Consider the following 13,040-nt stretch of genomic DNA (forward strand, 5'->3'; position numbering starts at 1 on the left):
GAGGATGAGTGTCACCGAGTATGCTGCAAGTTTTACGGAGAAGATGAAGCTCGTTCCTTATCTAGTTCCAACTGAGCTCTCCAAGGTCAACAAGTTTGCCCATGGATTACCAGCGGACTTTGGTCCAATGGTCAAGCAACCAACCACTCTGAAAGACGCCATCTGGGCTGCTAAGAATGTGGAGACCCAGATAAGAGAGAAGGGTCTGGAGAGAGCTGAAGTTGGAGAGAAAAGGAAGCATGAAGGATCTTCAAGGTCCAACAAGGATAGAAAATTCCCGAAGTCTGGAGGAGGAGGAGGTGAAGAAAGATGGTGTGATAAATGCAAGAAGAAACACTTTGGAAAATGCGGCGAGGAGGTGACATGTTTCAAGTGTGGAAAGTCTAGGCATTACGCCAATGAGTGTACATCCAACAAGAGGGTGTGTTATGAATGTAAAGAAGGAGGGCACCTTTCAAAGAATTGCCCAAAGAAGAATGAAGCAGCAAAGCCAAACACACCACCAAGGCCAATGACATTCCACATGATTCTCGATGAAGTAGAAAACAACACGAGGAATCGAGGATGAGGACTTCATCAAGTTATGCAATAGCCGTGAGGATAGTATCACATGGTGTAGCCTATTAGAGGCATAGTCTAGGGTGAACTTGAACACCTATGTAATCGTTTCAAGGAATAATATAAAACCTTCGTTTTGTTATCTGGTGTGTTAAGTTGTTATGTGATTTTCTTGTATGATGACTTCGAAAGCTACGAGACAATACTTGGGACGAGTATGAGTAGGTGTGAATGGTAGTAGAGGCCTATACTACCGGAAGCACAGGACTCGCACTTGGATCAGGGAAAGTCACAAGGTTACCAAGAAGCTAGTAATTGATACCATTTTATTCAAGTATGTCGTTACCATTGTTTCGGTAATGACTAAGAAGATTGTTGTTATTCCGACCCTAGCGGTCATACCAAATTGTGTCCGACTACGACGAGTTTGTTACGTGGTTCCGAGAACCAAGTTCGATGTAGCACTTGACTTAAGTCGGAAGAATTAATCAAAGTGATCAGTAGAGGTATCGCGACAGTTGCTTGTAGCTAGAAATGCTACCTTTTAAGATGAGATTAGAACATGAAGGAAAGTATAGTCTGTTCTGGAAGACTCTAAGAGACCTGAGTCTAAGCATTGCAACATACGATGATAGGTCATTAGAATATGACACATCATTCCATTGTAGTAATAAAAGAACTTATCTTATTTTTGAATCCAGTGAGGATCGAGATTGTGACTTGAAAGTCATAATTTGGAGTCTAACATGAGATAGGGAGCAAGTGCAAGATCGAGCACCGCCTGCAGTCAAGGAGTCCAAGAGTTAGATACTCATTCGAAAAAACGAGGAAGTTACGATTATTACCTAGGATGAAGAGATAACGTATGGAGTCATTATACTGTCCTGTTTCATTGATGATTTCGGGACGTAGTCATCCTAAGGGGGAGATAATTGTAACGCTCGTAGATCCGGGCTAGTCAATTTAGAGATAATAGGGGTCGAAAACGACTTCTCGACAAAAGATTATTTAGAATAAATAATCTTAACTAAGTTGTAGAATATGTGTCAAGGGTTCCGTACATATAAAGAATGCCGAAATCCGAGTTATAACGAAGAAGTTATGGCCCGTCGAAGTTTATAGCAAAACCGGCACGACATCGAGAGACGTAAATAGTAAATTTATGATAGAGGACTTTTTAGCCTTAGTGATCTAAACAAAAGTTGTAGTATATGTTAAACCGAGAACATAGAAAAAAAGAACGCCCAAATCTGACTTCGTATGAGCAAGTTATGAATTTTCTAAGATTTGGCACAGCAGTGCACGGCCCGAAACTCGAATTTTAGTTCGAGTGGTTTTTGGCCTATGTGACCTAAATGAGAGTTGAATATCTCATTAATAGGAACTCAACGATAAAAAGACAGACGAAAACGGAGTCCGTATGTAGAAGTTATGAATTTTACGCGTACATTTAACAGTATAATCTCCTCCTACTGTTAAATTTAAGATCGGTCGAGGATTAGCCGATGGAGTCTAAACGAAAGTTGTATATCTTGTTTTTACCAACGCGTGGAAAAAAAGAACGTCGAAAACGGAGGTCGTATGCAAAAGTTACAGGGTTTAGAAGTCGGCAGGATGCTGCTGCAAAATGGGTGACGTGGCTGAATATGGGCCAAGGCTTTCTCCCGAAGAAAAGCCATCAGGTGATGACACGTGGCACCGACTCGGCGAGTCCATGAACCGACTCGGCGAGTCCATCAGGAATTCAGCCTATAAATAGAGGTGCCAGACTATTAGTTAGTCTCGGTGAATATTAGACTAAACTCTAGTGGTAATGATACTAGGTTTTGTCCGAGGAAACTTGTGTTGAGAGTAACGAAGTGTTGTTCGAGTGTCGAGTCACCACCTTCGCAGGTGAGTGCATAGTTACTTTCATCTTACACATAGATATGAAGTATTTTAATATAAATTACGTGCTATGTGTGCATATTGTCTGAATACTTGTTTTCTATGCTGAGTGAAAGATTTTTATACATGTTTTAAATGATTTAAACTGTATATGTATTTTATATCTACAAAATGTGTTGGGTAAAACATGGGTAGATGAAATAGTTGCTGTTTGATAACACGATGAAAGACATCAATGTTGGCAGTGATATAGTCATCTAGTGGAGTATAGATGACGACCACGGACTATACTAGACAGTCCAGTGGAACGCTAGCAGGCTCGTAACCTGTAGGTGTTTTTGAACTAGGTGCTCACTAGATATTTTTGAACTAAGTGTGTTCACTGGGTATTTTTGAACTAAGTGTGTTCACTAGGTATTTTGAACTGAGTGTGTTCACTAGGTATTTTTGAACTAAGTGTGTTCACTAGTTACTTTTGAACTTAGTGTTTACCAGATGTTTTGGACTACGTGTTCACCAGTTGTAATCTATAAACCTTGGTAACGATGGACTTCGTGCCAATTCCTTAGGATGATCCTTAGGAATAAATGAACTAGGAATAGCTGATTCTTAGGGTAGATCCTTAAGAGTAAAGAAGATAATGGGGATGGGTAATTGGGTTGATTGTGTGATGTTTAAACATAATAATTATATTATTGTGGGTTGAAAACCCTATGTACTCACCAGGTTTCCCAACCTGACCCACTCAGTTTATTTGAATCACAGGTGTCGATATGAAGTTACATTACACTGAGAGATTAAGGAGATATAAATCACTAGCGATAATGAATGTAAGTTCTGTTTATGCTTATGTTTCTGTATTGACAATGACATCCTAATGTTTTAAAATGAATAAAAATACATTTCTTCAGAAATACTTTGATAACGTATTTATCATGTTTTTCTGGGAACAAATTCTACAACATTTTTATTAAAAGAGGTACTCTGATTTTTATAAAGCATAAACAAAATCGGTCTTTTCTGGCCGTGAAAATGGGGATGTCACAAATATCCACGAGATGTAAGATTGCCTGAGTTCGGTGATGCCTTTCGAGTTATGAAAAGAGCGAGTGGAGTGGTATGCTAGAGTGGTTTCATGTGCTGGTTCTTTGATGCCCAAATGCTGCTTGCTTTGTGCTTTGTGGGACTCTCGAATGATGGGAGTCAGTTAGTAAGTGAATATGACGATATTCAGGTGGTAGATGGCTGGCATCACGAGGAGTTCGTCAACAGCTGATGGCAGAGAAGTGTGAGAACCTAAGGAGTAATTCTAGTCCGAGGAGTACGCTGTTTAGAGGTGAGTATTCGCTTAAGAGCGAACATGTGTAATGGGAATGGTGATCGAGAAGGTTGAGCAGTTACTTAGAAAATCTGGGACGATCCGTGTGGAAAGTATGGGTAGATGTGGCAGGTAGTATGGGCCCGTACTGCTGAAAGCATAGGACCCATACTCGAAACAGGGAGAATTCCGGAGGTTCTGAGTAGCAAGATGAGGAGAAATAACGTGGTTCGGGTACGATGATTCGTAGCAGAGTGTGTTTTCGCCTTTATCAGTTATCCGGTTGTGATTGTCCAGACTGGGAGTGTATATGGGAGATCTTAGGGCCAGAGGGCCATGTCCGTTGAGTTTAAATGGAGTATGCCCTGGGTGGGAAAATCTGAGTTTAAATCTCGAGGGTGACTGGTGAGATGCCAGTTAGAGTCGCAAGACTCAAATAGGTGGTGGAGATGATGCATAGTGAAGAATTGTAGTCTGAGTTTAGTGGTCGGGCGATGACATGTGATGTCAAAGTTCTATATTGATGATTATATTGTTCCTATTTCCCATCTTGAGAGGATGGGTGAGTGAGTTTCTGATGTTAGAGATTGGAAGAAGACCCTGTGCGGCACCAGGTAGTTGCGATATTGGCACCAAGAGTATTTTGTTGTATGAGAACATTGTATTGCATTCTGATGTCGGGAAGGAGTCATCAGTGGGGACTGTGACCAACAAGGTCTCGGGTATGCCTTGTTTGAGTTTGTTAAGTCGTATATTAGCAACTGTTGCAGGAAAACATGGGGAGTGTATCGAGATGACGACTTTCGTGGTTATGCAGCAGATCGACTGTGAGAGTGAGGTCTCCTGTTCTATGTCGATTCTTGCAGTGGGGTGATGATTGAGGATTTAGAGAATGAAGTGTGTGATAGTCCATTATTTCTAGAAAAGGAGAAAATGCTATTCTAGGACCGTCGGAAGAATTGCATGTGCAGCCGGACGAGATTCTGGGTGACCTGAGACAGTCACATTGGGAAGTTCTGAGGATTTCATCTGAGATTCAGGATATGTGGAGTTGCTCGATCCTTCTTTGTAAGATCATTAAGTGTTACATAGTACGTTCCAAGAGTCAAGTGTGGTGTATCTGGTGAATCAGTCTGTGGAGTTGACTATTGATATGTCAATTGGTGATGGTTGAACCCTGCGTGGGGAGAACTGGGTATTCTGTTGAGAGGATCATCAATCTGTTCAAGTTGCAGTTAGAAGATTTGGTTATGGGGATTTACGGTACAAACATATGAGACCTGGGTTTATTAGTGGTCGAGGCGAGGTACAGAGTGAGGTGATGCATACTGTATGTGTTCATGAAGGAACGAGTGTATCCATGACAAGTAGCTGTTGGTCAGGTATCTTATTCTGGTCAGGGACTCTTCGGGTTTGTAATGATTAAGTTCGAGGCAGTTGGTTCGTTGAGGTCCAGTTTCGATTGTTGAGATTTGCTAGTTCGATGTGTAGATTGTTATGTATACTCCGGGAGGGGCAACAGTTGATTGTCATTCAACGTCAGCATCGGTAGTGGCAAGCTAGCATGGGATTTCGGATTGTCATGGACGCGTTCTCAGTCACTGAAAAATTCCTCCATACTTCAAGTATGAGTTGAAGTGCTTCAAGGGTTCCGAGCGGTGAAAGCTGAAGATCTGAGGTAGTGGCAAGCTAGCACGAGATTCTGTGATGGTGTACCGAGGTATCCGTGTATGATGCTCTAAATTGTTGGATTATTTTGAGACTCAGGTTTGTGAGGCGGCTAGTGGAGTATCGAGTGATTATTGTTCCAGTGGGAACCCATCAACTAATTGTCATCAGATGGGGATTGTCCAAGAATGTGAATTATATCAAGGGAGAGTGTTTTTTAGCAGCAATTGTTTTTAGGGGTAGTGATGTTTAATCTGGGTGGGTGTGTGCACCTGTCCATGATGGATCACGGAGCATGAGTTTAGTGAACGCATTATGGTGCTGGTTTAATGATGAGATTGTGGGTTGATAAGAGAGTGGAGGGAACCAGGACGGAGTAACCACTTGGGATTATTGGGGAAAAACCATGGGGTGAGCGCATGGCGAGCGAGTGAGTGATGTAAGATTGCGGGGAACCGTAGCAATCACGAGTCAGTGAGAGAGTATCTTAAGACTGCGGGGAGCCATAGTATTCACTAGTCAGATGTCACACCCCCAAACCGGAACGGCAGAAACGTTCGGGGGTGGAGGACCTCATGTATAGTATCACAACAATTGTATCATAGCAATCATAGCAAACACAACCAAACATTGAATACATATATGAAAAAGGTTTACATCTGTTTAATTCTTGTTTGTATACATCAAAAGTATGAGCAAAATATAAAGGCGTGACTCTACTTTGCTTCGTCTTCTCAAAACTCTAGGTGGTACCTGTCTATTGATTTCCTGAGAATACAAGCAATTTTGAAAGAGTATCAGCATAAAGTTGGTGAGTTCATAAGCATATTTTTGTAATAAAAACCTATCATTGAATATGAAAAATGTTTGTATGCTTCCCAAGAAAATCCAATATTTCTAACATATATGTTTGAATACTGTATTCCGAAGTAGTGTATAACATATCAGTTTGTATGCCTGGTTACCACCAATATGTATAGCATATTCTGTTTGGAAAACCCTGGCTATCACCAGTATGCATAGTATATTCTGTTTGGAAAACCCTGGCTATCACCAGTATGTATAGTATATTCTGTTTGGAAAACCCTGGCTGTCACCAGTATGTATAGTAGTTTCTTTACTTCAGATAAAACTAATGAAGAATGAAATCCCGTAAACAAAAGTTAATTAATACTGTTGTGGGTCGTATAACCATGCTTGATATGACTGATGACCTCTACGACGTTCTTCAGGCGTCGTACGGTATGATATTTGTCACCCCAGGCATGCCTGCCTAACTGTAGCTAGCAGTTTAGGTGTGGGATTCCCAGTCCCGAATAGATCTATTCACAAATCTCACGCTCTCCCTCCAGGAGACTCTGGTTACACTAAACGTTGAGGGTTTAACCGGTACCAGAAGGGTACAAATGAAGAGTTGTCTCACAATCCTGTATTAACTAGTATACATGCGGTTCTGTATTGTTCGCTTGTATCTGAATCCGTTGTATACTGTATAAGATAATAATTATACTTAAATAATTATTAAATGTTGTACCCTTGTAATATGTATATCATAAACTAAATCTGTCTTAGTTTATATGTTTTCCTGTGTATGCAATCTGAATCAGTAAAAGCTATGTATTGAATTCCCCAAACTATACCTATTATAGTTTGCTTGAAATGTTATGTGATTGATTTGTATCTCGTTCTGGATATTATGCAATTAAATTTCCAAAAAAGTGTCCCTTATGCTCAACAGTACAAAAGGGATAAAGTATGGCAATATTCCATAAAATGTGGAAATAATTTGACTGTATCAATTCCATAAATTTAGAACTTGTGAAAATTATTTGTGTTTGGCTTGTATTCCGCCCCCCCTGAAAACATTAAAAATCATAAAAGCGTAGGGGTATGAACTCACTGTTGTTGTGTGGAAACGTCGACTGGAAACGAAGATCCTCGGTTTGTTGTACGTGGCACCTAACGGAATCCTAATATCAATAAATATACATATGTATCTAAATTAGGGATTTCATTAGATAAAGTGTTAGCAAAACACTTGCTTTCGGTTAAGGAATGTTACCGGGACTTGATCAAATCGAGGAAAGTGGTTTTTCGGCCAAGAAGCACCACTTAAGAAGTGTGTACGGCCGTGAACAGAGTTTACGGTCACAAGGAGAGTTTACGGTCGACAGGTTGTTTACGGCCGTGAACAAGGGTTTACGGTCTTTGAAGATTGGCCGTAAACAGGTTTACGACCTTTGAAGATTGGTCGTAAGCTTAAGAACAATGGCGTTTGTTTTCGCGTACAACGTGCTCCAGATGCTTCCAATCGACCCCAAGTGATGATTTTTGGTGTTTTTCGGAAGAAAAGGGGCGTTTTAGGAGTTTACGGTCAGAGGGTCTAGAGAGAGAATGAGAGATTTTCCGGTCAAAAGTGTTCAAATGAGGGTGGGGTCTGATATTTATAGGGGAGTTTGTGGTCGGTGGGTGGGGTCCACCCGACGCTGGCCGCAAACGAGTTTACGACCGTAAACAGGTTTACGGCCGTGAACTCCAGTCAGGCCGTGAACATGTTGTTTTTCGAGAATAATTCGAGTTTCGCGCGGTTTTGGTTCTGACTCGCATATATAAATTTAATTATACAAAACCAGATGATTTCCTAGATCAAAAGTTCGACGAAAGGTTAATAAAACCCAAATTTTATTAACGAAAATCAAATAACAGAAACGGAAAAAGTTTCGGGTTGTCACATCATCCCCCCGTTAGAGGGAATTTCTTCCCGAAATTCAGACACCGAATACAAATCATGGACTCGGAAATAGATGAGGGTACTTCTGTTTCATTGAATCTTCGCACTCCCAAGTGAATTCAGGTCCCCGCTTGGCATTCCAGCGAACCTTCACTACCGGGATGCGACTTTGCTTTGTTCGTTTGACTTCTCGATCCATGATTTCTACAGGTTCTTCCACGAAGTGGAAGCTGTCGTCTAGTTCGATCTCATCAAGAGGTGTCACAAGTGTCTCATCGGACAGACACTTCTTTAGGTTCGACACGTGGAAGACGGGATGTACGTTGCTAAGTTCTCGAGGTAACTGGAGTTTGTATGCTACGGGACCGATCCTAGCGAGGATCTCGAATGGTCCGATGTATCTTGGATTCAGTTTTCCATGCTTTCCAAAGCGTATCATGCCTTTCTAGGGTGAGACCTTCAGAAGAACACGGTCACCAACCTGGAATTCCAAGGGTTTTCGTCTCTTATCGGCGTAGCTCTTTTGTCTATATCGTGAAGCTTTTAATCGTTCCCGGATTTGTACCATCCTTTCGGTCGTCTCTCGGATGATTTCAGGACCCGTGAGAGTGCTGTCGGTGATTTGACCCTTGACTAGCTGCGTGTCACCCACTTCAGCCCAGCACAAAGGGGATCTGCACTTTCGGCCATAGAGGGCTTCGAACGGCGCAACGTTGATGCTGGTATGATAGCTGTTGTTGTAGGAAAATTCGACCAAGGGTAAATGAAGGTCCCATGACATGCCGAGATCGACGACGCAAGCTCTCAACATATCTTCCAATGTTTGAATTGTTCTCTCACTCTGGCCATCTGTCTGTGGATGATAAGCCGTGCTCATATCCAGCTTAGTTCCAAGAGCCTTCTGTAGCGACTGCCAGAATCTCGAGGTAAACCTGCTATCTCGATCGGAGATAATGGATACAGGTACACCATGAAGGCAGACTATTTCCCGAATGTTGATTCGTGTGAGTCTCTCCATTTTAAAGTTTTCCTTGATCGGCAGGAAGTGGGCGGATTTAGTCAGTCGATCGACAATTACCCAGATGGCGTCGTGCCCACTCAGAGATCTGGGTAACTTAGTGATGAAATCCATTGTAATCCTTTCCCACTTCCACTCAGGTATTTTCGGTTGTTGAAGTAGACCTTAGGGCTTTTGATATTCTACCTTCACCTTGGCGCAAGTCAGGCACTTGCAAACGAAGGTAGCGATTTCTGCTTTCATGTTCGGCCACCAATAGAGTTGTTTGAGATCTAGATACATCTTATCTGAACCTGGGTGAACGGAGTATCTAGTCTTGTGAGCTTCATTCATGACAACCTCCCTGTAACCACCGTACTTTAGGGTCCAGATCCGGTTCATGAAATAATAAACTCCGTCTACCTTGACCTCTAAGTTCTTTTCCATTCCTCTCAGGGCTTCATCTGGCATGTTCTCTGGTTTTAAGGCTTCCAGCTGAGCCTCATTGATTTGCGCGGATAATTGGGAATGGATGGTCATTGTCAGTGCCTTCACTCTACGACCTGAATACTCCTTTTGCTGAGGGCATCTGCTACCACATTGGCCTTGCCGGGATGATAGCGTATTTCGCACTCGTAATCACTGAGTAGCTCTACCCATCGCCGTTGCCTCATGTTTAACTCTTTTTGATCAAGGATATGATGTAAGCTCTTATGGTCGGTGAAGACAGTGCACTTGGTTCCGTAGAGATAATGTCTCCAAATCTTTAACGCAAAGACCACTGCTCCCAACTCTAGATCGTGAGTTGTGTAATTGACTTCGTGGGTTTTCAGCTGCCTCGAGGCATAGGTGATAACCTTTCCTCGCTGCATGAGCACACAATCTAGGCCCTGATTGGATGCATCACAGTAGACAACGAAGTCTTCCGTCCCTTCGGGCAGGGACAAGATAGGTGCGCTGCATAGGGCATGCTTCAATGTTTGAAACGCAGTGTCTTGCTTTTCTCCCCAACTAAAGGTTACACCTTTTTGTGTCAGGGTGGTTAAAGGCTTAGCAATTTTGGAGAAGTTTTGGATAAACCTGCGATAATAGCCAGCGAGACCCAAGAATTGACGGATTTCTTTGGGCGTCTTCGGTGTTGACCAATTCTCAATCGCTTTAATCTTGGAAGGGTCTACAGGTATGCCTTCCTCGCTAACCACGTGACCAAGGAAGGTTACTTTTCTGATCCAAAACTCGCATTTTGAAAATTTTGCATAAAGTTTCTCCGCCCTTAGTGTTTCCAACACCTGTCTCAAGTGTTGTCTATGATCTTCCTCACTCTGAGAGTAGACAAGTATATCATCAATGAACACGATTACAAACTTTTCTAAGAAAGGGCGGCACACCCGATTCATCAGATCCATGAATATCGCGGGTGCGTTGGTTAGACCGAAGGGCATTGCTACAAACTCGTAGTGTCCATAACGAGTTCGGAATGCTGTCTTGGGAACATCATTCTCGTGAACTCGTAACTGATGGTACCCTGATCTTAGGTCTATTTTAGAGAAGTAATTGGCTCCCTGAAGCTGATCGAAGAGGTTGTCGATTCTGGGTAAGGGATAACGGTTCTTGATGGTAAGCTTGTTCAGTTCCCGATAATCAATGCACATCCGAAAGGATCCATCTTTCTTTTGAACGAATACGATTGGGGCTCCCCAGGGTGAGGAACTCCTTTGTTGATCAGCTCATTGAGCTGGATGGATAACTCTTGCATTTTTGCCGACGCTAGACGATATGGAGATTTAGCTACAGGAGTAGCTCCGGGGACTAAGTCGATACAAAACTCGACTTGGCGCTCGGGAGGAATTCCTGGAAGATCTTCGGGGAAGACATCAGGAAAGTTGCAGTCTTCGGGGATGCTCTCGAGGTCTTTAACTTCCTGCTTTTCGTTAACGACATGGGCTAGGAATGCATGACATTCCTTTCACAGATACTTTTGGGCTTTGATGCATGAAATGATACGAATGTTCGAACTGAGTTTATCACCGTAAATAGTGAGGGCTTCGCCAGAGGGAAGATTGAGACAAATAGCTTTCTCGTCGAAAAGGATATCAGCACGATTGGGGCTCAACCAATCCATGCCGATTATGACATCGAAGCTTTTTATAGAGACTGCCATAAGTTCGACGGGGAAGGAATGATCGTTTAGGGTAAGGGTACAGCCTATGAATATGTCGTTAGTTCTTTCTTTCTTTCCGTTAGCCATCTCGACGGTAAATGTTTCAGTAAAGTTTGGGATTTACATTTGAGTAGGTGTTTGATTGCATGACTAACAAAACTCCTCTCCGCACCAGAATCGAAAAGAATGCATGCATAAGAGTTGTCAAGGAGGAACGTACCCGTAACAACGGTAGGATCAGCGACCGCTTCCTCCTGGCCCATAGCTAGTACCCTCCCGGTGTTGCCCGCTATTGATGCTTTGGGACAGTTTCTTTTGAAGTGCCCAACCTCTCCATAGCCATAGCAGGCTTGACCAGCGCCTGCCCAGGAGCCTGGTTGGTTGGTTGAACGGGTGTCTTGCAGTATCGAGCCGTGTGTCCCTTCTTTCCACAGCTATTGCATTTCAATTCACGGCAGGGTCCGTGATGATGAGAGTTACACTTGTTGCACAGAGGTAGGTTTCCAGCATAACCACCAGTAGGACCTTTGGTGGGTGGAACAGCAGTTGGAGTAGCATCAGGAGTAGTAGCAGCATTAACTGCCACTGTTTGCTGTTTCTTGGAGGGCTCCTGCGAAGACTGTCCCTTGCGTTTGTTCCAGAACTTCTTCTTCTTCTCTCCACTTTCCTGTTGTGGTTTGGAATCAGCTGTCACCACATCAAGATCGACCCCATGATCTATCAGAGTCTGCGCCAGACACTTGGTGCTATCAAATGTAGTGGGCCTAGCAGCCAAAACATTTCCTTTGGTTGGGGCCGTCAGTCCCCAGATGTACCTCTTAATCTTCTTGCTTTCCAGGGTGACCATTCCCGAACAGAGGAGAGCCAGATCATAGAATCTAGCTGTGTAGGCAGCAATGTCAGAACCCTTCATCTTCAGGTTCCAGAGCTCGTGCTCTAACTTCTGCATCTCGCCCCTCGGGCAGTACTCCGCCAGCATGAGTTCTTTCAAGCTCTCCCAATCCATGGCATTGGCAATCAGCAGGCTTAGGGATTTGACTCGACCATTCCACCAGGTCAGTGCCCGGTCGGTAAAGGTGCAGGCGGAAAACTTAACCTTGTCTGCTTCGGAACAGGCGCAATTTTCAAAGATAGATTCGATCTTCTCGAACCATCGAGTCAAGGCAATAACACCTCTGTTGCCGTCGAAGGATTTGGGTTTTACGTTCATGAAGTCCTTATAGGAACACTCCTTTTGATGTCCCTGATCACTGTGGTTCTGGGGATGAGTACCACCTCCGGATCCACCAGAGTTTCCCTGATTGATTTGCGCCACTGTTGCAGTCATGGCGGCGGTAACTGCTGCCTGGAACATGGCAGGATCAAACTGAGGAGGTGGCGGTGGCGGTGCAGGGTCGTTGTTCTTCCTGTTGGGTCTCTTTCTGGGAGGCATCTTGTTCTAAAAAGAATGAAGAAAAAGAGGATGATAAGTCCTCTAGAATTTTAGAATCAAGAGATATAACACAAGAATATATCTCAGTCTGATAGATAAAGTGTTCTACGAAGTGATAAATAGAGAAGGGTTACTAATGCAAGTAAACTATCGCTAAGAAGAAATATGTAGCAACACTTGGAATGAATATCTATACTGTATTTGGCTCTAACGAAAATACTCCTATAGTATTTTAAGTTGTATGTTTTGTTCTATCGATACCTGATGTATATATACTTGGTATGTTTT

Source organism: Lactuca virosa, chromosome 4, assembly GCF_052849685.1.
Source record: "Lactuca virosa cultivar CGN04683 chromosome 4, Lactuca_virosa_CGN04683_v6, whole genome shotgun sequence".
Classification (NCBI taxonomy): Eukaryota; Viridiplantae; Streptophyta; class Magnoliopsida; order Asterales; family Asteraceae; genus Lactuca; species Lactuca virosa.